Source organism: Rhynchophorus ferrugineus, unplaced genomic scaffold (assembly GCF_030347505.1).
Source record: "Rhynchophorus ferrugineus isolate W39M unplaced genomic scaffold, kcgeb_rfMv2 rfM5, whole genome shotgun sequence".
NCBI lineage: Eukaryota > Metazoa > Arthropoda > Insecta > Coleoptera > Curculionidae > Rhynchophorus > Rhynchophorus ferrugineus.
Genome location: NW_027472584.1, coordinates 6,943,339 through 6,968,828, shown reverse-complemented (window position 1 = coordinate 6,968,828; position 25,490 = coordinate 6,943,339). Strand labels below are relative to the sequence as shown.

Sequence of the window (25,490 nt, the reverse complement as noted above, 5' to 3'; positions counted from 1 at the left end):
CGTTTAAAAACAATAGTGCTAATATTTTTAGAAAATATGTTTATAAGTATATTAATATTTATTCTTAGGGATGGGTACTTTTCACTTGATATGTTATTATGTTTTACAATATGTAAGATATGGATTTCTTATCCTTCCATAAGAAAATGTATCAGCAAATAGATTTATTTTCTTTTTATGTATAATCGAACTTATTTGTTCGCTATAGTTTTCGGGAATCTAGTTTAATATTCTGCCCTTCATTCAGCCTATCGTTTGCTTGGAAAGCTAGCACTTAATATATTTTCTATCCTAAAACAACAAGGACTAAACCTAATGAATTCAAACAAGCTGTTTGAATAGCTTTTTTTCTTTTCCCAAATATAAAACGTCGAACTTATGCATTTTTTGCATTTTCATGTGTATACATTTTCATGTTTATTTTATATTGTTTTCTATGATACAATATTGTATCAGGTCAATTTTTATAAATATTACATTGGAATACTCATTTAAATCTATAAATAATAAAACTAAATTTATTGTTTGTCAAATATATTTCAAAAACCAAATAATTGTAGTAGATCAATATGGTTTTCCTACTATTCAACCAACTTTTAAAGATTTATAAATACCAGATTAAATATATCGAATATTAAATATATTATTAATATGTAATTTTCATATATAAGTCAATATTGAGTTTGTTATATTCTACTGTGTATTTTATCCCATTGAGAAAGTTATTTAATGTATCAATGAAATCTTATTTCTTTCTCTAACTTTTCGTGATTATAGCCAAAGTTGTTATGACATGTATACCAAAAGAGTACTTTACTCGGTTGTTTTTGCAATTGGATATAATAGTCAAAAATTATATATCACGTATAATATTCACAAAATGAGTATAGAATATAAAAAATGAATATATAGTAAACTGTTTAAATCTGAAAATCTGTCGAATTACTATACTATGACAGTTATTTTACTCTGATGAAGATCTATATGGATATATGAAATAGACAAGAAACAGAACTAAATCTGGAGAATAGAGTAAATATTGCGATAAATGTATTGATAAAAAAATGCTCTTTTTCTTCTGAACACTAGATTCTCACCGGAATTTTTACATTCAATTAACAGTTTACAATAATTATATGAGTTATACGAACTTGCTTCGAGCTGTCTTGTTGGGTTCATGTTCCTCTTTGATGTGGAATTATAGAGGTAGTTCTAAATTCTAGCCTTAGTGATGAGGAGAGCCTTAGCTTAAACTTTTAGCCTTTCTAATCTAATACTTCTGCCAAGATATTGCTCACAGTCGCTGATAAGGTTTCTACTAAATCTCCTTGCGCTAAGATTTGCTCAACACAGAATAAGTTGATGTTTAGTTGATGTTAATTAAATGAAGATTTTAATTTATTTTGACATGCATGATTCGAAATTTTAATACCACTTTCGATTGAACATATTGGTGATACCTTCACAACCATCCTTATACTTAATACCTTTGTTTACCTACATAGATTACGCCATTAGAATGTGCTGTTTTCAAAAAGTTTTGTTTACGTTAAAACGTACGTAATATATATTAGGTGATTCATTTAATTAAAACTCCCAGATAAAGTTAACATTAACTTTACGAAAAGTTCCGAGTTTCAGTAAAGTAAAAGATTGCTATAAACAGTTTCTCATTTTTGATTAAGGAACTGAAATATTTGTTGATCCATTACCGGGTTTAAGGATTTTTGAACGATTCTAATGAAAGGATCTACAGAAATCAGTTGCGGGTTTATTTTTTAAGCTTGTTATCTGACAGTTTTCTTTTGACAAAACATACAAAACAAATACCGATTCAATTAGTTGTTTACGATGGGAAAAAAGCTGAATAATATTTACATTTACTTAGAAAAACAACTGAAAAAGTACAGAATTAATCATCTAAGAGAGGAAATTACTCTTCATGAAACTTTTCCGTTATTTTAATATTATATTAGGTGGAAACTTTACAAGGATTTTATACAAACATCCTTCTAAAATATAATATTTAATTAATGTAAAATATAAAATTCATTAAGTTGGAAAATTCATTTTGAAGCATTTTGTTTAACATTTCATACTGAAAAACATTTTTTCAAACTTCATATATCACCAATATAATACGAATGATGTACAAAAAAATATGTCCAGTTTAGAATTGATATAAAATATCAATTTTAAAGTTTAGAGAGAATAGAGTTCGAATATCAATATTAATAATAAAAATATTAAAGTAAATAGAATCAATAAGTTAAATATCATTAATATTTAATAAACGTCAATACACTTTTGATAAATGCAATAAATCAAAACATTTTTGATTGAAAAAGAACAGTAAACATGGTTATACGTTTAAAATGAAAAATTGATCGATGGTATTGCGTCAATGTAATAAATATACGACGCGCTGTATTATATAGCTTTAAAAATGGCGTGCTAATTTAAGGCTATTGCTAAATGATCAGAAATCATTTGATTTTTGTTTATTATCGCCTTTATAAATAAATGTAACTAATAATAAATTTAATTCTGAGCAATATATCAAACTCTAAATATATTATCTTTGATGCTGCCACGGGTGTTACTTATATGCTGGCGTAGTCTTTCGGGTTTCTATTAGAATTACTGCTTAAACTTACAAACCATCCCGGAAACTGCTCTGAATGGGTTTCAAACCAACGACTATCGAATCAATAGAGGATCGTCTTGTCTAAGCTGGTTATTAAAAAAATATTCCCATCTCCATTATAACAACTAGGGTTAATCTGGACTGGTCCTATTGCTTAACGTAGGCTTCGAACCACGGTCCTCGGCATTAATCCTATCAGTGGGCGAGTGTCCGACTTGGAGATCATCCCAGAAGACATCCGGTCTTACCCAGCCTAGTTACTGGCGTGACTGAGATCATTTTTCTTCTCGGATTTTGCACTCTTGCCTACACAATTGTTAAACAATCACAAACATAAATTTATGATCATGCTCCAGCAGGATTGGAATTCGCGACTATCGCAACAGCCGGAAGACCGTCCTGTCGCTTTTATCTCTGCGCCGACCGAGCCTGGTAGTATTATACCTATATTATTATGTTAAAAAAAGTTAACACAATGAACATTGTCTTAGTTTTTTGTTTATAAAATTGTGTCAATAAAATAGAAAGTTGTATATAGGTGTGATGGAAACTAGGTAAAATAGAAAGATACAATATTTTTAAACAATTAAGACTTTTATTACTGTTAATGCAATTGTTACTATTTGTACGTACAGAATACATAATTTTATACTTTAATTTCTTTTATATATTAAATAATATAATTTATTTTTCAACAAAACCCAGATATAGTGACTGCTAAACGGAATTGCCTAGTTATGTCCTGTAACTAAAATTTGCACTATTCAATTAATCTTATTAGAAACTATTTGTTGGCAGGATGCTATTTTATCTTGCTTATAGTAGAAAGGTAAAAAAGAAAAAGGAAGATATTTTATTTAATTAGTTTATGACTTTTATCTACCTATAAAGTGTGATATTTATTCTATAATACCGATATTATTGCTCAAGAACGTCGTAGGTTCGAATCTCAATTTGGGCTTGGACCATTCATGGATTGTAAATGTTTAAGTAAAATTATAAAATATTAATGTCCATACTGAGTACTTTACAATCAGCAGTCATTGGCTGAAAAATAATATTTTCCATGGTCCGCTGTTAGGTCCGTGGTTCAAAGCCTATGATAAGTAAAATGGACGAATTCTTATATTATTCATTATTTTTCTCCATTTATTGTTTTTCTTATAACAATATTATTGCATTTAATCAACTATTTTTAGTACAAAATCCAATAAATACAGTACACATTATATATATATATATATATATATATATATATATATATATATAAATGAAATATACATGAGCTAGTGGAATATAAAAAATATACTTTAAAGGCGTGTGATATGCATTTTACACATCAACTTATTGATGTCAACCAGCCAAAGGGCGTTTTAGAAATCCCCGCTGTAATGGCCGTGAAGTGGTGCAAGGGTAGAATTCCCACAGGGAAAGACCCATACAAATTCCCCTTTAAGTGCTCTGGTGTTCCATCTAATTGCTGAAATTGATAGAAAAATATATTTCTAGTAGTGTTAACATGATGTATTACTAGTAAATTGATTAGAGTGAAGTAGCGTGGGGGTGTGGATAATTGCTCGTCTTGTTGGTGTAATTGGACCAATTCAATTTAATTTACTGTTTGTAATGTTTTAATTATTTCGTTGTCTTAAATATCATCAAGATCTTTAATCTTTATTAACTCAACCATTAACAATACTTTGTGGCATTTCGAGAAATAATAAAAAATAAAACAGTTAATTAACCCACAAGATCTAAATAAAATGGGTTAGTAAGAAAAGCTATTTTTTCGTGTTTTTTTCTCAGTTATTTGCTTTTATTTTTAACATTAATCACAAATAAATCAAATACATTTATATATTATAAATAAAATAATTTATATAATTTATGCAAAATAACAGTGAACTCACGTCATCAAAATGTTTAATGTATTACAGACAATATTTTTCTTCTCATTTTATTCTAGTTAAAAAGAGATCTAATGCTGTCTGATGCGTTCGAAGATGTAATCGAATTAGAATACCAAATTCGTCCTGTTTTCATTAGTGACAATAATTAAAGGTTATGAATCGGCAAACGTTGTTTTGGCGCTTTGCTTGTTTTGATAAATTTCAAATCACTGCTGATTACTTCTCTGACTAAAAATACCGTAGCCATTAGGTACTTACACTCAGAAAGGGTTTGCGCGTTTCTAATCAGTTATTTTGAACTGTAACGAGTCCATTGCATACATATTGTTCTTCATACTGGGAACAGGAATTGTTTTATTCCTGGTACAGATTTAGTGTTTTCCTGTTAGTCCAAGATTGACTACCGTGAGGTAGTCATAGCTCTTAAAGAATTAGGAGGAATCATCGATTTCTATTATGGACAATGCACTATACCATAGTATACCGGTGGAAAATATCCTAACAGGTGGATTGAAAAGGGCTGCAATTAAGGAATAACTTGCAATATATAAATTAGCTTTTGATAAACCATGCTAAAGAGAGAACTATTTCAAATTGTTAATCGGTGAATATAAATGAAATCTTTAATTGCATTTTATGTATTTTACTTTTTTATGTAATTATTATGTCTTTCTCCATATTACTACATATTCAATCCAATTGAAATAATATGGGGCGTGGAAAAGAATTATTACAATAAACATACAGGTCAAGAATGATATACAAGCAAGAACTGTCTGGATATGTGGAAAGAAGCATTATCTTCAATAACAACTTTGGCTTGGATGAAGTCCATCAGACATACTGATGACGAAATTGACTAATGGTGGAATCGCGTTGCACAAATTGGACAAGTGTTAGATAAATTTGAAATTAACAACTTAGTGATTGATTTGAATAGCGGCTCTGAAAGTGACAGGAACCAAATGAAACTTTCAGGATGTGAGATTCTGACCTAATGCTGACAATTACTAAGATGGGATGATGAGTGTGGTAACAAGTATAAGTAACTATATATTATTATATAGGAAAACTGTACACAGGCACTACTACACACAGTTATTAGTGTAGTAGAGATATGTATGTAATTGTTCCGGAAATACATGAGCAATTGGTTAAAATATATGATTAGATAAGTAATATTTTTCAGATGTGGCAAATGTTTTAGAGAAAATGCAGACATAAAATCTAGTTTTGTCGATAAAGATATACACTGGTACTAACAGAAGAAACTAAGGAGACATACAGTGACATCAAAATGACTTGATATGGAGATAATGCAACGGAGGAAACAAGAACTAACTGTAAAAGATACATATTATCTCTAAGGAAAGTAAAATACATTGCTTGGATATACAATGGTTAATTAGGTGATTTAGGCCTCCAGGGAATATTACTACATTAAAAAACGATCCTAGAATTCTACATGATAGGTGGTATCGAAAAGATTTCAGTGCAACCCTAACCTACAAACTAACGTAGCTATATAATTAACTGTAGTTTAAGTCCTTCGATAATATATGCATTAGATATAGATATAAAAATAAATTATTTTTCATAACATTATTTTTGTTTCATTATTTAATTTAGATTAGAGTTTCAGAGCCAAAAACTCAACTTCATGTGGCAACATTGCGACATTTTGACGTTATAAATTTTGATGACGTGAGTTCAGTGTTTTATTGAATGGGCTATATATATTAAGCTACACTGGATCATTTAGATAAGAAAAGAAAAATTGGAAAATAGACATAATTACCTAAACTGAATAACATATCAACGCCTGCTCTAGACGTTTTAAGTAGCATTTTCGTTCCATGTGCCATTAGGTCACGTTCATGTTCTTTTACAACTTTCTGAGAATTTTTTTCGATATCCTTTTAAAGCCGTTGAGATTTTCGGGTCTCTATTTTTTGCTGCGTATAATACCGCTTACATATAGCCGAAAGTAGTTCGGTTCAACGAATTTTAAGGTAAATGAGAGGAAACTTTCCGTTTCGAGATTAAATTGCGACGAAATATTCGTATGTTTCAAGATTGATTCAAAAATAAAATGTTCCAATTAACTTTTTTAGGGGGCCTTTTTTTAGGCGCGGCTAAAAAATATCCATCAACATTTAGGTAGCTGAAACCATACATGGGTTTATTTATATATATCATGATCAGAAAATAATAATCATGATGTTCGCTTTGTCTAACCAATTTTTAAACATAAAAATTCGACTTTCATATATTTGTGTCCATAAAATTCGGAAAGTACCAGATTTATCAACGTCATATTTTACAAAGAAATGAACCCAATTTTAACAATCTTGTAATCCTTTTTGAGAAAATATAATTATGAATTGCAATTAATATTTGTATGAATATGTGTACAACATTTTAATTATAGGTAACGATAAACAATTTTAGTATACTATTAACTAATATAAGCATACAATAAATTGCCGTTCTTTGAAAGTTTTCTCTAATGGATTATTTATACACTAAATCATAGAGAATAAGGAATATATTTGTGAGGCACATTTTCTTATAAAAAACAATTTTCAAATTATATTTTGCAAGAATAAACCGTAACATTATTAAGCTGCTAAAATCACGCTTACTACTGGTTAAAGCATGTATTGTTTGGTGAATGAATTGCAATTAATGCTTTTATGAATATGTGTAAAACATTTTAATTATAGTTAACGATAAACAATTTTATTATACTATTAACTAATATAAACACACAATAAGTTGCCATTCTTTGAAAGTTTTCTCTAATTGATTATTTTTACTCCAAATCATAGAGAATAAGGAATATATTTTTGAGGCGCATTTTCTTGTAAAAAAACAATTTTCAAATTATATTTTGCAAGAATAAACCGTAACATTATTAAGCTGCTAAAAATCACGCTTACTACTGGTTAAAGCAAATATTGTTTGGTGAATGAATTGCAATTAATGCTTTTATGAATATGTGTAAAACATTTTAATTATAGTTAACGATAAACAATTTTATTATACTATTAACTAATATAAACACACAATAAGTTACCATTCTTTGAAAGTTTTCTCTAATTGATTATTTTTACTCCAAATCATAGAGAATAAGGAATATATTTTTGAGGCGCATTTTCTTGTAAAAAAACAATTTTCAAATTATATTTTGCAAGAATAAACCGTAACATTATTAAGCTGCTAAAATCACGCTTACTACTGGTTAAAGCAAATATTGTTTGGTGAATGAATTGCAATTAATGCTTTTATGAATATGTGTAAAACATTTTAATTATAGTTAACGATAAACAATTTTATTATACTATTAACTAATATAAACACACAATAAGTTGCCATTCTTTGAAAGTTTTCTCTAATGGATTATTTTTACTCTAAATCATAGAGAATAAGGAATATATTTTTGAGGCACATTTTCTTGCAAAAAAAAACAATTTTCAAATTATATTTTGTCAGAATAAACCGTAACATTATTAAGCTAGTAAAATCACGCTTACTACTGGTTAAAGCAAGTATTGTTTGCTAAATCTACAAAATATTATAATCTATAAAATATTAACGGCGTTAGGAATATTTGCTTTAAATAGGACAGAATTTTATTTTTATGTCTGGTATTTAGATATTTATTTATTTGTTTTTTACAAACATTTACATACATTTTTACAAATAAATGAGCCCAATTTTAACAATTTTGTAATTATTTATGAGTAAATATAATTGTGGTCTCATATGACTGATAATTATGAATTGCAATTAATGTTTTTATGAATATGTGTAAAACATATTTATTATAAGTAACGACAAACAATTTTATTATACAATTAACTAATATAAATACACAATAAATTGCCCGTCTAACTTGTGACGCAACTTTTAGTAAAATAAAATTTACTAAGTAAGAGCAATTTGTTACTTCTTTAATACCCACTTCCAATGTCTTCCACACTTCCTCACAATGACCGCACTTCTTCAATATAACGAAACATTTATTGAATATCTATTTTTTTCCATGAGTATTGTTATAAATCATGTGAAAAACAACACTAAATTAATGATGTGATCACATTTGTTTTTTAACACCTTGACATTTATTGCAACATTGTTAGTTAGAGAAATAAACCCGTATAGTTTATTATTATCAATATCTATATACAAAATATTTTATAGCAATGTTCCTTTATCTATGCTATAAAAGCTTGTTCGGCTTTATCGCATAGTTTAACAGCATAAAGTTTTATGTGCTTTTTGTGGACTAAAATATCACGGCTATTTAAGAAAATAAAGTGTTATTGATGCCCAACCAAATAACGATTGTTTTTATTACTATTTGGTTTAACCGCATTTAGTGCATATGCTTAAAAGCTGATATTATAGTAAGTGCCAAATCATTTATGCTGGTTAGTCATAGGGTTATTAAGCCTCATTTCCTTTTTACAATTGTTTTACAAGAAAAATTATTAAAATTAAGGCCTTTAAATTAATTTTAAGGGATTTACAACTAATTGTTTTACTATGTATTAAATGGCATCGGCTACATTTGCAACCAACTTTATATTGAAGCCACATTTTTCAGTATGTCGTGTCGTCGACGTGTGAAGACAATATCGGAATTTATACCGAATAAATTTGAGGGAAGTTGCATCACGGCCGAGTAATATGCAAAAATGATAGGAATTCCAGCAAAAACACAACAATATAATTCTTCAGTATGACAATGCTCGACTACATGTTGCAAAATCAGTGAAACCATACTTACAAACATTAAAATGGGATATGCTCCCCACCCGCCTTATTCTCCAGACCTTGCTCCTTCTAATTACTACTTATTCCAACATATGACCCTGCCTGAGCAGCGCATTACCAAAAAAATGGGTCGATTCGTGGATAGCCTCAAAAGATACATCATTCTTTCGAGATGGAATCGGTAAATTGCCTGAAAAATTGAAAAAGTAGCGGCTGCCGATGGACAATACTTTGGAATAAAATACATTGTATCGGTTTTCCACAATAAAGTAATTTATAGGCCTAATATAATATAAAATAGGTACTAATGTAATTATTCTTAATTAATTACTAAAAATATTCTTAAATTAAGTAATTCTGTTTATATAGTTTTTAAAGCAATACAATTGAAAATGTTTGAAATTAACTTTATTATCTCATCGACTGTATGTAGGAAATAAAACACAATTTGTTCTTTTATGTCTCTTTTCGAGAGCTTTAGGTCACTTTAATCTTATCCCCTTGCTTAGGGGATGTGAAAAATAAAATAAAACTTTTACGTATCTTAAATATACAGGTAAAACAGTTAAAAATAATAGCACAGACAGTGAACTTAAAAGGACTGTTTTATGTTAACATCATTCGTAGCTTTTTTCCACGCATTTCACACAACATTAGCAACTGATATGGTAGTTCTTAAGTGTTTTGATATCAAAGTTTTATTGTTACCCAGGGACGCTTTACAGCTTCCAGTTTATACACCTCATTTTATTTCTTCAGCGATGCCCTTTTTTGTTCAACCTGCAGTATTAACTCAATTGAGACATTTAATTTTTTTTAACAAGAATAAAACGGTTTTTATAACATTTTGGTTATGTATTTTAAATATTTGTTGATATTTTTTTAGTAAATTAGTGATTACAACAACATATTACAGTAATACAACAACAGTAATTTAATTCATTTCGGAGGATGATTGTTAATGGAGAACTCTAGTATATTAAAGTTTATTTAATAGTTATTTATTTTTAGTTAGCTGTCAAGAAATCAATCCATTATAGAGTTTACGTTCAATACCATAATGTTTGTTATTTCTCATATCCTAGTTGCCTACATTATTTTATTTTTGTCTTTCACACTCATTGTATCACTTAAAATGATTGATTACTTAGGTATGCTTCAATACATTGTTAAAATTTACGAAATCGTTTTATAAACGAACAGATAAAGGCGTTCGAATTAATTAATCTATTTATTACGGCATGTATTTTCTATTCTATATATAGTTTGTATTTATATCTAATTGTTCAATAATTCAAATTAATTTATTCATTAAATGTGGAAATGTAATTCTGTACTTTTTGGGTAAATAAGCGCTTTTTTAATTATAACCATTGAAGTGCTGAAGTTGAAGTTCTATTGAAGTTGCAATAATTCTGTCATTTTTATGGGTTATGTGGTTCTAGTGAAGGATTGACCACCTGCGCCGCTAATATCCAAGGATTTTTATGAATATTCTGGTAGTTTCTACAATATAACAGGTCAATTGGAATGTCCCCGGCCAACCATAGTAAAACACATTTTTTTGGCAAAATTAGTTTTTTTATTCAACATAATTCCCTTCAAGGGTGATACGCTGATTATAGCGACCCTCTAACTTTTCGATACCATTTATGTAGTACGATTTGTCCTTTGCTTCAAAATAGTCCTCAGTTTCTACGATCACCTCTTCATTCGACGAAAAATTCTTCCCAACGAGCATTCTTTTGAGATCTGAGACAGGAAATCGTCGCTGGTGGCCAGATCTGGAAAATACGGTGGATAGGGGAGCAATTCGAAGCCCAATTCATGGATTTTTGCCATCGTTTTCACTGACTTCTGACACGGTGCATTGTCTCGGTGAAGTAGCACTTTCTTTATCTTCAAATGCAGCCTTTTTAGGCGATTTCGTCCTTCAAAAGATCCAATAACGCTATGTAATAGTCGTTGTTGATGGTCCTTCCTTTTTCAAGGTAGTCAATGAAAATTATTCCATGAACATCCCAAAATGCAGATGCCATAACCTTACCAGCCGACTGTTGCGTTTTCCTACGCTTTGGAACGGGTTCATCATGTGAAGTCCACTCAGATGACTGTCGATTGGACTTCGGAGTGAAATTATGGAGCCACGTTTCATCCATTATCACATATCGACGCAAGAACTCCTGTATTACGCTTGATCATCTTCAAACACTGCTCCGAATCATCAACTCGTTGTTTTTGTTCAAAAGTGAGCTCGCGCGAGGCACCTACTTTACACAGAGCTTTCTCATAGCCAAATATTCGTGAATGATTTGATGTACACGTTCAGTTGATATCTCTATAGTGTCTGCTATTTTATTAAATTTCAATTTACGGTCATTCAAAATAATTTTGTCGATTTTTAAGTGTTTTCGTCGGTGACAACCCCTTTTGTGTTCTTTTATGTTCTTCTTTGGAATATGTAATAAACATAACAGGTCAATGTAAAATTTGAAGTGTGTGTCAGTGAATTTTGTAGTGAAAAATACAGTTGATTGAAACAATACTTGCTTTAACCAGTAGTAAGTATGATTTTAGCAGCTTAATAATGCTACGGTTTATCCTTACAATGTACCTCAAAAATATATTCTATATTTTCTAAGACTTAAAAAATTTAGAATCCATTAGAGAATATCAATATCAATATATATATATATATATATATATATATATATATATATATATATATATATATATATATATATATATATATTCTCTGGATTATTTTTCTAAATCTTTCATTTTTTTTAAGTCATAGAAAATATAGAATAAACCGTAGCATTATTAAGCTGCTAAAATCATACTTACTACTGGTTAAAGCAAGTATTGTTTGCTAAATCTACAAAATATTATAATCTATAAAATATTAACGGCGTTAGGAATATTTACTTTAAATAGGACAGAACTTTGTTTTTGTGTCTCGTATTTAGATATTTACATATCGATTTTTATTTTAATATTCTGCAGTGAAAAAATATGGATTATATATTTTCCAATACAAAAAAATACTGTAGTAAAATAAATAGTTCGAAAATATCGGAATAACTGTAGCCACGGGAATATTTTATTTATATTAAAAAGACTCATCATTTGAATACAATAAAAGCAAAATTAAAAGTTCGAGCTGGTCGAGATACAACAAAAATCCGTAGCAAGATAAATATTGAAGTACTTTGGGAATACAGTTTCGAAGTTTTATATTTATATGTGGCAAAACTTCGTTTGTTCTTTTTTCCCTTTTTTTTTGTTATAAACTGAATAAAGGAGGAAAATGTGCAAATATTGGCCAAGATTTGTCGGATTAAAGAATGAAACAAAGGAAAATGCTGGATAAAATATTTGCATTTTACTGTATCAATTTTCCCCGTTTGGATCTGTTCACAATCAAACCAAAAATTCTGGAACGTTATTCAATAAATTAAAACGGGGAGAGAAAGTTAAGTGCCGGGACGAGTTTATTTTTTATGACCTGCCTAAAAGAAACGCTACCTTTTCTTATGTCAGTATATTCGTATATATTTACATTTGAATGAATCATAAAACATTATCATCATCTATCATATTTTAATTCATGATATTATTAAACTTGTATTAACAATATTGATATATTAATTCATATATGCCCTGTGGTCGAAATTTGATCACAATTTATTAAGTTACTCATGTTTCTCTCATAACGAAGTAAAGGGAATAATTTAAAATTGATTTGTTACTAAATCTTGTTTTCACGGTATTTTCAATATAAGACCAGAAATATATTTGATATATAACATTATTTAAAATAAGAGATGTCTGTAAATTAAAACATATTAAAATATATGCAAATTATCTCAAGAACTCTCAACACTCACTAAACTTAGCAACAAAACTATTTAATTAAATGGCATTTAATTAAATATAATTTCCATTAAGTTAACAAATGATGTCAAATTCTATGAAGCTATTTTATAATGGTTAATATTCTTTGAAGCATTCATTTTAACTGTTGATGCACAAATTAACGTATGTATTACCTGGAATATTCGGTTAGTGTTTTGTCAAGAAATTCATTTACGAAAGAAATCTAAAATTAATCATAATTTATATCACTAAAATTTACAGAAAACTCTTAATAACCTTTAAAATGGCCTCTAGTACAATGCCATACCATGTCTCCAGAACCATATCGCTTAGCTGTTCTCGGTTCGCCAGGTTCCCATCAAGTTAAATAAAAAGCTGATTTAGAAATTCTAAATATTTTGTTATTCTCGAATTTTTGTTTAAATTATAGTCACTTCAACATTGTTGTTATTTGGTGACTTAAACGTATATTAATTTTATTAGGACTGCAATATATATTATTAAGTATGCCTAGTTAACAAAATCAAAACATAATAAACATGTATAAAATACATAAACGATACAAATACAAATTCTATAAATAAAATAATAATCAGTCAGTATATAAAACGAGATAAAACATAAATAAATATTACACATTTAAAATATATCAATATAATAAGTAGAATATATAATACAGCGGATAAATATAAAAATATAGATAAAATATAAAAATACATAAATAAATAAAATTAACTTGAAAGCACATATAAAACAATAATAGTATACAAAAATTATAATTCATAATACATAATATAATAATATATTGAGACCAAAGCAGTAGATAAAATATAACGTAAATGTTATAAATATAAAATACTTTGGTTTCTCCAAAATAAAATTAAATATGATATAAGAAATTAAATAGAATATTATAAATGAATTTTATGTAAATAATCAAATATTTTATCAATGTGGTTTGAAGTTTTCAGGATTTTCAGATTTCTAGGTATGTTATGTCTATCTCGAATAGACCGTAGAGCCACACATGATTGTAAAACAAGTCGGACTGTATTTACTAGTCCACAATAATCACACAACGGAGGAACATCGCCAGTCATAAGACATGAATGTGAGAACTGACGATGACCGATCATTAGCCTATTTAACAGGACCTGCTTATACCTATTGGTTAATGTTATAGAAGAAAATAGTCTTGCTTTATAAACCACAATTTATTATCGCCCTCCAGCAAGTCCCATTCCAGTTCAACAAATTTATCTATTTTAGTCGTAATAATGGGATATAGATCCTTATAATATGGAAAGCTGGGAATATATCTATCATATAGAGTGGCTTCTGTAGCCGCTTTGTCTGCTCGATCATTAACCTCTATGTCGCTATGCCTACATGACTGGGGACCCAAACAAAAGTTGCATTTTCAGTTGCCAGTACAAATCAACCAATCGCCGGACTCAATCTCCATTACAATCTGTAGAGCCTTCCGGATAGCTGTTAATTATGCCGATAGTATGGTTGAATGTTTATGAAGTTTGTAAATTTCTATTCTAGAGGATCCATAAACAGCTGCGCCTACCCCCTCGGAGGACTTGGAACCATCCGTGTACAAAATTTTATAGCTTGGATATAGCGATAGAAGATAGTCAAATAGGCCGTTGAAGATTTTAGGACCAAAATTATCCTTGTTGTGGATCGTTAGAGATCTATTTGTGGGCAATGATGGAAACATCCATGGTGGGAGAATTGTGAAGCTGGAGATGTTCAGTTTATCTATATTAAGGCTGATCATGTCTATAACTCTAAAGAACTGGCCTTTGAAAGATCGTAGCCTACATGACGTTTTCTAGTAGACAGATTTATTATTTTGTTGATTATTGGTATGGAACAAAATATGTAGGCTACTCTAAGAATTAGCTTGAATCGTCTATATTTAAGCAGTTCAATGCCAGCAAGACATTATAGACAACATAGCTAGATTTATATGCTCCAACAGCCAGTCCTTTGGCGATTATCAATAAATTTAATTATATTTAAGCCCCTATTGGTTCTCTGTCTCAAATTGTATATATGCTCCTTCCAAGTAAGTATTTGGTCGAAGTAAACACCAAGAAACTTTGCACTCTGTTTAACAGGAATTCGTTGTTTATTCAGAGTCAGGGAATGAAGCCTAGTACAATGCCATTTTCTGCAAAAATGCACTATTGAAGACTTTGTAGGGGATATTGTGAATCCATTTGCTCGAGCACACTGAGCAAATATATTGAAATAACTTTGCGTTATCTCAGAAGCTTCCCTGGGATTCTAAGAAGAGCAGAATGCCATGATGTCATCTGCGAGTAGCCTCAAATGTTTATTGGAATTGGGAATATCAGATATAGAATTTATTGCTATGTTAAACAGTATAGGACTAAGAACAGAACCTTGAGGAACTCCATTCTTAAGAGGATAAACAGCTGAATAATGCCGCTGTATTCGTAAACGAAATTTGCGATCATGTGAGGAATTGGAGATATAGAACTATATATTGCCCCCGCATGTCCTAAGAATGTAGCGTGTAGTGTTTAACAGTTAATTGTCTCCAGACAAGGTCAAAGGCCTTGTTAATGTCCAAAAAGGCCACGATCGTATGTTTAACTTTGCTGTCATCGGTAATAACAGTTTCCAATTCTATTAAAGGTTCAGTTGTTGATCTGCCAGTTGAAAAGCCATACTGATGGACCGAAATAAAACCTTTAGAGTGTAAAAGCCAATTCTGTCTTTCGCTAATCATCCGTTCTAAAATTTTAAACAGGTAAGGGAGATTTGTCTGTAGCTAGAGAGGCTCTTGTGAAGTTTCTGGTTTTTATAAATTGGAATAATAATGCTTTGTTCCCATCTAGAAGGAAAAGAATATTTAACCCACATGTCGTTATAAATCTTGAGCAAGTGTTGAATGACAGGGGCAGGAAGATTTTTTAAAAGAGGAATGGGTATACCATCTGACCGGGAGCAATTGAGCGACATTTGGAGAGCGATCTCTTCAATTCAAATAAACTAAATCGTTTGTTGATAAGTAAGCCTTCGAACTCGTTAAAAGTTATTGGACAGTGAAGCTCCCATAAAATCCTCATTAAGAGGGCAGTCATCGGTTGAATTAGAGAAATGTAGGGACAGTTAAGAGGAAATGTCATCGATATTCGTCACCCATCTATTTATTATCTGAGGCAATTTCCTAAATTTGTGAACTGGAAATACCTTTCCGTCGCTTGATACCCTTCCAAAAATTGTCGGCAGAGGAGTTATATGAGAGGTTATTTATAAAGGTATACCATGAAGTTCTTTTGGCTTCTTTAATCGTTCTTTTGGCAATAGCTCTTGCGTGTATATAGGCTAATAAATGTATCTGCGTAGGATTTACTCGGAACCTTTTCAGAGCCCGTTTACGCTTCGTAATTATCGCTTTGTATTTTCTTGTCCACCATGGTACGGGAGGTGAATGACAATTTGAAGAACTGATTGGGATTGATTCTTCTGCTGCAGATGCAATAGCTATGCCAAAACCGATCTAGTTTTCCATTAGCATTGCCTTCAATAAATGAAGGAAGATTCATATCGGTGGCACTCAGCTCCGGAATAAGGAAATTTAGGTGTATCTTGAGTAATAGTTGAATCAAAAGAATAGCTATATCTTGAATGTGATTGGATTATTATCGGAAAATGATCACTTCCATATAAATCAACAGCACAAGTCCACAATACTCTAGGAAGTAAAGAGGACGAACATAGGGTTAAATCAATAGAGAATTGAAAGCTGAGGAAAGGGCTATATGTATAGCGGAGCCCGAATCTAGGATGCTCATCTGTGAATAAAAAAATGAGGAATGGTTCACGATTTTGCGAGAAATCCTTGCGCAGGAACCATGCCAATCTTCTCTTTATTGTTCCTATTTTAGTACTTGTACCGCCGAAGCGAGTACATTCTCGAATTTTGTTATTCTATATTTTCGCATATGTCAGGTTTTCCTTTCACGGCTGTATATACCTTCCGATAAGGCGGATATATTAATTTGTTCTCGCTACAAAAAAATGTTAAATATAATTTTACTTGATAATACTATTCTTGATCGTTTTGTATCTTAACTTGCCATAGCTCTTTATTAGTTCCAACAATACGAGACCAATACGGGACAATGCTTAAAATTAAAAATTTTTTTATAAAATTTTTATTAGATACGCTTAGTACAATCTTAATTTACAATTAATTTATTATTATTTTTCCTATGTACTTGGATTAATTAACAAGCAAGACGAGTGCGACAAAATACATCAGTATGTATTCTTCAATTATAAATTTATAATTATTTATTAATTATTAACTTATGGTTTTATTCGCTTCAATCTCCTGACATCCTGCGCGCTGTCCAGCAGTTGTATTGCTTCCACTTTAGTATGATTTAGTAATCTTCTTTCGTGTCTCAAGACGAAATCTTGGATAATTTCGCATATCCATTGGATTTCCAGGTCATCGTGCAGTTCTTCACTAGTTACATAGCGACAGGCATTGGTAATCAATCGAAGAACCTTGTTTTGACAGCGTTGTATGACTAGTTGATTTGAATTTTTAATGCAACCCCATATTTGCACCGCATAGGTCCAAATTGGCTTTATAATTGTATTATAGATCAACCTCCTTGATTTTAGATCAAGTTGAGAGTATCTTCCGACTAACCAGTATAGTTGTTTTATTTTGGTTCTAATGTATTTTGGTTTTTGTCTAACGTGATGCTTCCAATTTAATCTACCGTCAAGATGGATTCCAAGGTATTTTGTGGATTCTGCTTGAGGAATATTTCGCCTCAATGAAAAATTAACGTGGACAGGTTTGGAGCTATTAAGTTGAATTTTCCAATATTTCGTCCATTTGTAGATTTTCTTGACTGCCACTTGCACTTTTTCTATTGCCATAGACAGAGATATATCTTTTGCTATATTAATTGTGTCGTCAACAAATATTCCAAGAAGTGTTTCTTTTGTTGTTGGAATATCAGCAGTATAGAGCAGATTAAAATTAAATAACTCCGTTTAATAACGTTTTAGCACACTCGCATTCCGTTTTAATATCGTTTCAAATGTAAAATTTAGGGATTTGCCTTCCGATTCGAAAGTGGCAGCTGGCATTTTGCGGTACAACTTTGCTAGAATTTGATTTTAAAAATTACGCGTCCGTGGTTGATATATGTACAACAGAAACGACGAATAATCTACCGTATAAGAGCTGTAGCTGGCAGCGCGTCGACCAGAGTCTAAAATATTTGTTTATACATTTTGTGTTTTGTGATCTGACGGCTTTTTCTGATTGCTTGATTTGGGCGTATTGCGTTTTATTGGAATTTATTTATTTGTAGCAGCGCATATTACACGAACATTTTAGGCCTAAACATTCTTTCTCGATATAAGCTTTAACTGTGCCAAATTTCACGCTTCCAGGTGTTCCCGTTTTCCTCAAATAGGGAGGTAAAATTTTCGCTAAGCCGATTAACATATAGAGAAGAGATTATGTGTAATATTGGTAGCTATACATTTTCGAAAGGAATATGTAAGCTGTAGTACTTTCGGTTAACAAATGCCTAGGTTATTTTCAGCTATGTAGAACATTTTTATAATTTTGGGTAGGTTGACTGCATAAGCATGGGACTATAGAACAAGTGCATAGACTTGTAAACAAAATAAACACTGGCCTAAAGGCCAAAAGATATTGTTCGGCTACTTTTCTAGATATATCTCAGGTTTTTGACAAAGTATGGCATAGGGGCTTGCAGTTTAAACTAAAGAATCTTCTCCCTCATCCGAACTATCTGTTTCTAAAATCGTATCTCACTGATAGAAATTTTATTGTAAATCAAGGCGATGAGCATACTGAATTAAATTACATATATTCAGGAGTTCCGCAAGGTAGTGCACTGGGTCCAGTACTGTATCTTCTGTATACGGCCGATCTGCCCACCACAAAAATAACTACTGTGGCCACATATGCAGACGACGCAGCAATCTTAGCATTCCATGAAGATCCAGTCACAGCATCAATAAACCTACAAACCCACCTGGAGTAAATACAATTATGGTTGAAGACATGGCGCATTAAAGTCAATGAAATAAAATCCACGCATGTAACCTTTACCCTGCGTAGAAGAACATGTCCACCAGTGAACATCAATCATCGTCAACTACCCCAAGTAGAGCATGTTAAATATCTTGGTATGCACTTAGATCGACGCCTAACCTGGGAGAAGCACATACTCTTTAAATGGAAACAACTTGGACTTAAATTGTATCAAATGTATTGGCTCATCGGACTCAAATCCAAGTTTATCATTAGATAACAAGTATTGCTATATAAGTCTATACTCAAGCCCATTTGGTCATATGGAATCCAACTATGGGATACTGCTAGCAAATCTAATATATCCATCATTCAATGGTTCCAAAATAAGGTGTTGCGTGCCATTGTTGATGCTCCGTACTATATTTCAAATAAAGTGATACAACGCGATATTCCTCTAGAACCTATAACGAGTGTAAATCAACGTGTTTGTGTGAAGTTCTTGGAAAGAGTGTCAGTGCATTCCAATGTACTCGCTAATCAGCTAAATATGCGATATGATAGTGATGTGCGTAGACTACAACTACTACAACCACTTGATCTGATTACTGGACATATGTAGACTTTAGAATAAGCTTTAGAACAAGACTAATTAATTAAGATAATATTTTATCCAGAAGATTGTTTCATGAAGTGATTTTCTACATGTCATGTATATATAATATAACCTCGAACCTCCTAATTTAATGTACTGGCTGATCTGAAGGAAATATGATGAAGTCTTATGATTGTATATATTTGAAAATGTACAATAATTTTATCCAGATAAATATCAGAGGCACATAATTATGATATACTGATATGCTGAAGTAATTCATAATGAAATAATAAATGTATTATTTTGTACACAAAGATTTTTGTTCTTTTTTAGTTAGACTCCAAATTTTATTTTGTTTGTGTTATACTGGATATAAACGTTCAGCATATTATGGAATATTTTAACATATACATTGTATCACAAAACTTGCGGATTGGATCTAAAGTAGTTCTAGGAAACAAAATTTGGTAAGAGGAAACTAAAATGTAACAAAAAATATTTTGCGTTGCTTATGATATAATGTATCGAGCATCGTTCATTAATGCAAATAACATTTGATCAGTAGATAATTCAGCCATATAGATTATAGTCCACTTAGTAGTACTGGTTGATCTGAAAGAAATGTGATAAAGCTCTATGGCTGTATAAATCTGAAATGTTCAAGAACATTACCCAGAGAAATCGCAGACGTCTATAATGATTTAAGAATATCAATATTTAAGAATACATTGCTTAATATCTTCAAGAAATATTACGGTATATTCTGCTTGTTAAGGTAAATGTATTTTGAAGGCATGTATGAAAATTATAAAACCTTTGGCTTATTATTCCTAAAAATATATTAATCGTTTAAATATAGTACCGTAATTAAAGTGATAGTAATTAAATATATTAAATTAGGTTACCCATTTTGAACAAAAACAGTTTTAGAGCATTTTCATTATAATTTATTATCCAGAGCAATTTTAAAAATAGACCACGTTTAAAACTAGGATACAAAAAAAGAACAGAGTGCCTATTAAAACAATTAATTTACTTTATGAGACCCTGAGGGTGGCGGGTGTTGGGTAGGGTTGCATACTATTCTTCGATTCCATGCTGGTTTTTTGCATTTTCATCATTGTCGTTCTTTTTCCACATCCCCGCCTATACCGTTCTTTCAAGTCAGGTATTTTTTGATTCCCTTTTACCCCCATTCCAATTGTTTCCACCTCCCTTACTCTCGTCGACCCTCAGTTCATTTTCATTTTAGTGACAGACGTCAAACACACGTATTAAATCTAAACATATTGATTTATTCACTATTGTTTTTCGTTTGGAATGCTTAAGAATTTTCTACTAACATTTAAATAAATATTACACTTCTTTATCTCGACATTTAATTTTCAGCAGTTTCTTCTTTTCGTTGTGGAAATATTAAAAAATTTAATGGTCGAACTAAGTAATATTTTGCAAAGCTCAACATAAATCAGAAAGGTAGAAAGGTTTTGTTTGACTTAGGGGGAGAGTTTTTAAAGATGATCTTTGTCTTGTATAAAATAAACTGAAACTTTATTCTTTTTAGAATGAAACGAAGAAAAAGGCTAAATCTATATTTAGAATGGTTTTTATCAAAGAAATTGGTTTTGTTATAAAAAAATTAAGCATGTAGTGCGTCTGACACTTTGTAGCGTATCAATATATTTCTACATTCATTTTATTTATTTTTACAACTGCTGTGGTGGTATTAAAAGGCTTCGATATCTTGTTACTATAAAAAAGTTTTTATTGTGCACTGCATCAATGATGCAATTATTTCCAGTTTAAATATATTTTTAATATCTGTAACAAAGCGATATATATATATATATATATATATATATATATGTATATATATATATATATATATATATGTGTGTGTGTTCCATATTATGTTTATTAGAATTTGCTGTAAATGAACATAAATATTACCATTTTTATATTAGTATTTAACTGTTTCTTTATTCTATTACGTAAATAATAGATTGTTCGATACATTTTATCTTCAGTAAAGTATATTTTTATAAAGCTCTGGGTAGATCAATTACTTTTAAAAAATTATCCAAAAATGATTTTTTTTCCGTAGATTACACCTAAACTAAGGAAACATCAACCCCAAATTATTATTTCAATATACCGGATCAACTGCACCTAAAAATTACTGAGAAATTATCTGGTTGACAGTATTTTTACCAAGACATAGTATCTTTGCACACAGCTTAAAACATTATCGTGAAAATCAGTCAATTAGAACACTTATTATTGCAATATACACCCTATTTATCAGATTTATTTCTCTTTTCTTTCGGAGGTAGATTATATTTCGACACTTTTTCAGATCATTAATTCAAAGGTGGAAATTTAGTTTTGTTAAACAAGATTATGTCCAACATCTGTATTTATAATATAAATCATCATAAATTTAAAAAAAAATTATCATAAATATTTTAAATTACAAAATGTTCCATTTTGACGGTTGCATTGGATTGGATTTAACAATTTGGAATTATATACATATATATAGATAAATATAAGTAGTTTATCATGGTAAAAAATATTTTTGTAACACAACTTAGAACTGGACGAGTTAATTGGGCGTAGATGTTCGAATACCACCCAACATTAGTGTAATATCAGATTATTAATCAGACTGTGCTTTTATATATGCTCACGAGATGGCTTAAGCAACATATAGCATGATAGATTTATCTGAAATTGACTTTGAATGAATTGATTAAAAAATAATCAAATTCGATTTATAACAGAGTTTCACGTGTAAAACATTACTTTCTGGTACTATCAAGGTTAATTAGAATTAAAAATAATTATAATTATAATAATTATATAATTGTAGTAATTATTAATGATTATAATTAAGAATTATTATAACTAGGAATATACTATAGGCATTATATTATTAGATACAAAAATGTTTATTTGAAAAGTACAAATTCATTTATGGTTTACAACGAACAGCATGCCCAGTATATCTAACACACAAATTGTGAGCTGAAAGTAAAATATTTGATAAATATGTAGTGACCTTCAGATGTTTCGAATTTTCAAGCAATTCTCAGCAGCCCACAGATCTACACGAGGCATTGCACATACCTGAAGTTAGCACCCACGGCGAGGTGGCAACAAGTGGTACTGACAGAGGGTACGACGTGGCAACCTCGGGTGGTGAAGCTAGGGGATGACGCGACGCCTCGAGGTTTTTTCCGTTCCCGACTCTGAGAGTGATCAGACTAATCATATTTAATTAATAAAATATACTTGTAACTTGCTTTGAAATAAAATAAATATTTTTGCAATAATTTTATTTCATTTACAAAGTTCATTTACGAGCACGTAAATGAAATGTACAAACTGCATTACGGAGTTAATAACATTTTCTGCGTAATGTTACGTAATAAACTAGGTACGTAAAAAAGATTTATAATTAGTTTGTTTTAATTAAATCAAAAAATCTTATTTAGATAAAATGTTGTAGAGAAAGGTCTTTTGTTCGCGTTAGAAGCATAATTCTTTTCAATAGCGTCCAGTAGGCGGACATGTACAATATGATATTGTCGTTGGAATTAAATTTGGCGTATAACACATTTTTTTATTATCTTTAATTGAATAAAACTCTAGAAACATTTATGATGGATACTTTGAAAGAACCGTAGTAAAACCATAAAACTTATGTGTTTTGCTTGAATATTTTGGTATAAATTGGAATGGGACAACTATAAATTTAATAAAAGTTTAGGGTTATGTGCTCTAGTAGAAAAGTCTTCAAAGATTAAATTTCTTTATATATTAGAAAATGGACCGAATAAATCTATAACTCCCTATTTGAGGCGTTCATAAAAGTTATATTATTATTGAAATTTTTGTATTTTTTAGTTTCAGAATATTTTTATTGATAACAAATATTTTCTGATATTCATAAAATTTGCATTCAAAATATAACAAAAATTGATATATACCTTTCTTTATTTTTTCTCGATTTATGCATTTTTTATCATCATCATTTTCTGCTGATAGTTTTCATTTTACTAGAGGTACAAGTTGAAACTCGCTGTTTTACAAAGATAGCTCTAGTCAAAAACGAGACGACAGTAAAAGACCTCGCCATCCAAGCCTAATCAAGTTTCTATTGGCTAGGACTGCACATGCGCATGTGTTCTAATCTAACCTGACAGTTTTCACAACTCGCGTCCTTTTCTACCACGTATTTCATACCACAGTCTTAGTTGTGGTTAGATGTCATTTTTAGGTTAATTTTGTATTTACATTTTGTTGAGGTAATATAGCTATTTCACAGGCAAAATTAACAGCATATAGTGCGAAAATAAGTGTATAAGGTATGAATTATTAGTAAAACATTATCATTTTATAACACTATAATTTTTGTAGATTGTTATGGAACAAAGGATATCTTAAATAATATGGAAACAAAACTTATTTAAAGATTATAATAAAGGTAAGAATGAAATATGGTCATGTTTGTATACGTTTTCTGTCTATTTGTTATTATACTTATATCTTTCTGATTTTACGGATATTTCAAAGGAAGAAAAAAGCTATAACGAAGCTAAAAGCTAATGAAGTACCATGCATTTTCAGCGTAGTGTAAATATAAGGTGTATTTAAAAGAATGTGGTTGGAATAAATTGATAACATAGTATTTGAAGCTTTTTGGTTTATTATTTCTTTCGGTTTATATAACTCCTCGGAGCAGATAAATAATGACGAAATATTACAAAAAGAAGATTATATATTAAAGGAACCATAACATAAAAGACAGCAGGTTACTCGTTTGTATACTTCTTTATTATATTTAGATTGAACTCTTCTCCACACCACCCATGAGGTAGAATTCCAGGCGCATTCTTTTTTATTTTGTTGTGGTATCCCCTGTAGGTAGGCCTAATCCACCTTTCCTAAGTATTCATAAATATTCCTGACTGATATTTACTGCTAAAAGTAAGAAAAACAAAATGAAAGAACACATTGCACTTTTAGTAAAACACATTTACTTTTTTACGTTTGGGTGCTGGAAAGTATTGCTGTGTTCGTTTTCCTTATACATCACCTTTTTGTTGAAATCTCTGAAGCAAAGCCTCTAATGAGCTTAAGTATTTGGCTTTGTGATTGTTGATCGATTGATTTCAAAGTGTTAATTATACTGAAAACTCTGTTGTCAAAGTAATTTTCTGTCATTGGTTCTTCCGCTTCTCCCTGTATATATTTTTCTTGCAAGATTCTTCTAGATTCTTCTTTGTCCTGCGATTTAATCACTGGCCGCTCTCCTAGAGCACTTGCTACATTATCTGCAAAATAATTAATGTCCATTTTCTCCTCATACGGACGTACCAAATGCACATGCTTGCATAGGGTATTGTTTATCATATACTCTGGACAGGTATAGACATACCTATGCATTTCAGTTTTTTTTCTATTATTCTATTCAAAAAACCCACAGTAAAATCTTCTTTTTTTAGAATACTATGCATTTCACCTATAATAAAAACCATACTCTCATAAAGCACAATTATAAGGCAAATATATTTTGATATTACCTTCTCA

The 25,490-nt window shown here is 30.3% G+C and overlaps 1 protein-coding gene and 1 non-coding gene across 2 annotated transcripts in view; one reads left to right on the top strand and one right to left on the bottom strand.

Annotated features, from left to right (window-relative positions):
- LOC143197617 (zwei Ig domain protein zig-8) overlaps positions 1–25,490 on the top strand; it is a 653,866-nt gene that overhangs the window by 92,538 nt on the left and 535,838 nt on the right. The window lies entirely within an intron of this gene.
- On the bottom strand, positions 17,068–17,174 carry LOC143197827 (U6 spliceosomal RNA). The gene has a single exon (XR_013006079.1). It is a non-coding gene; the product is annotated as a U6 spliceosomal RNA (small nuclear RNA).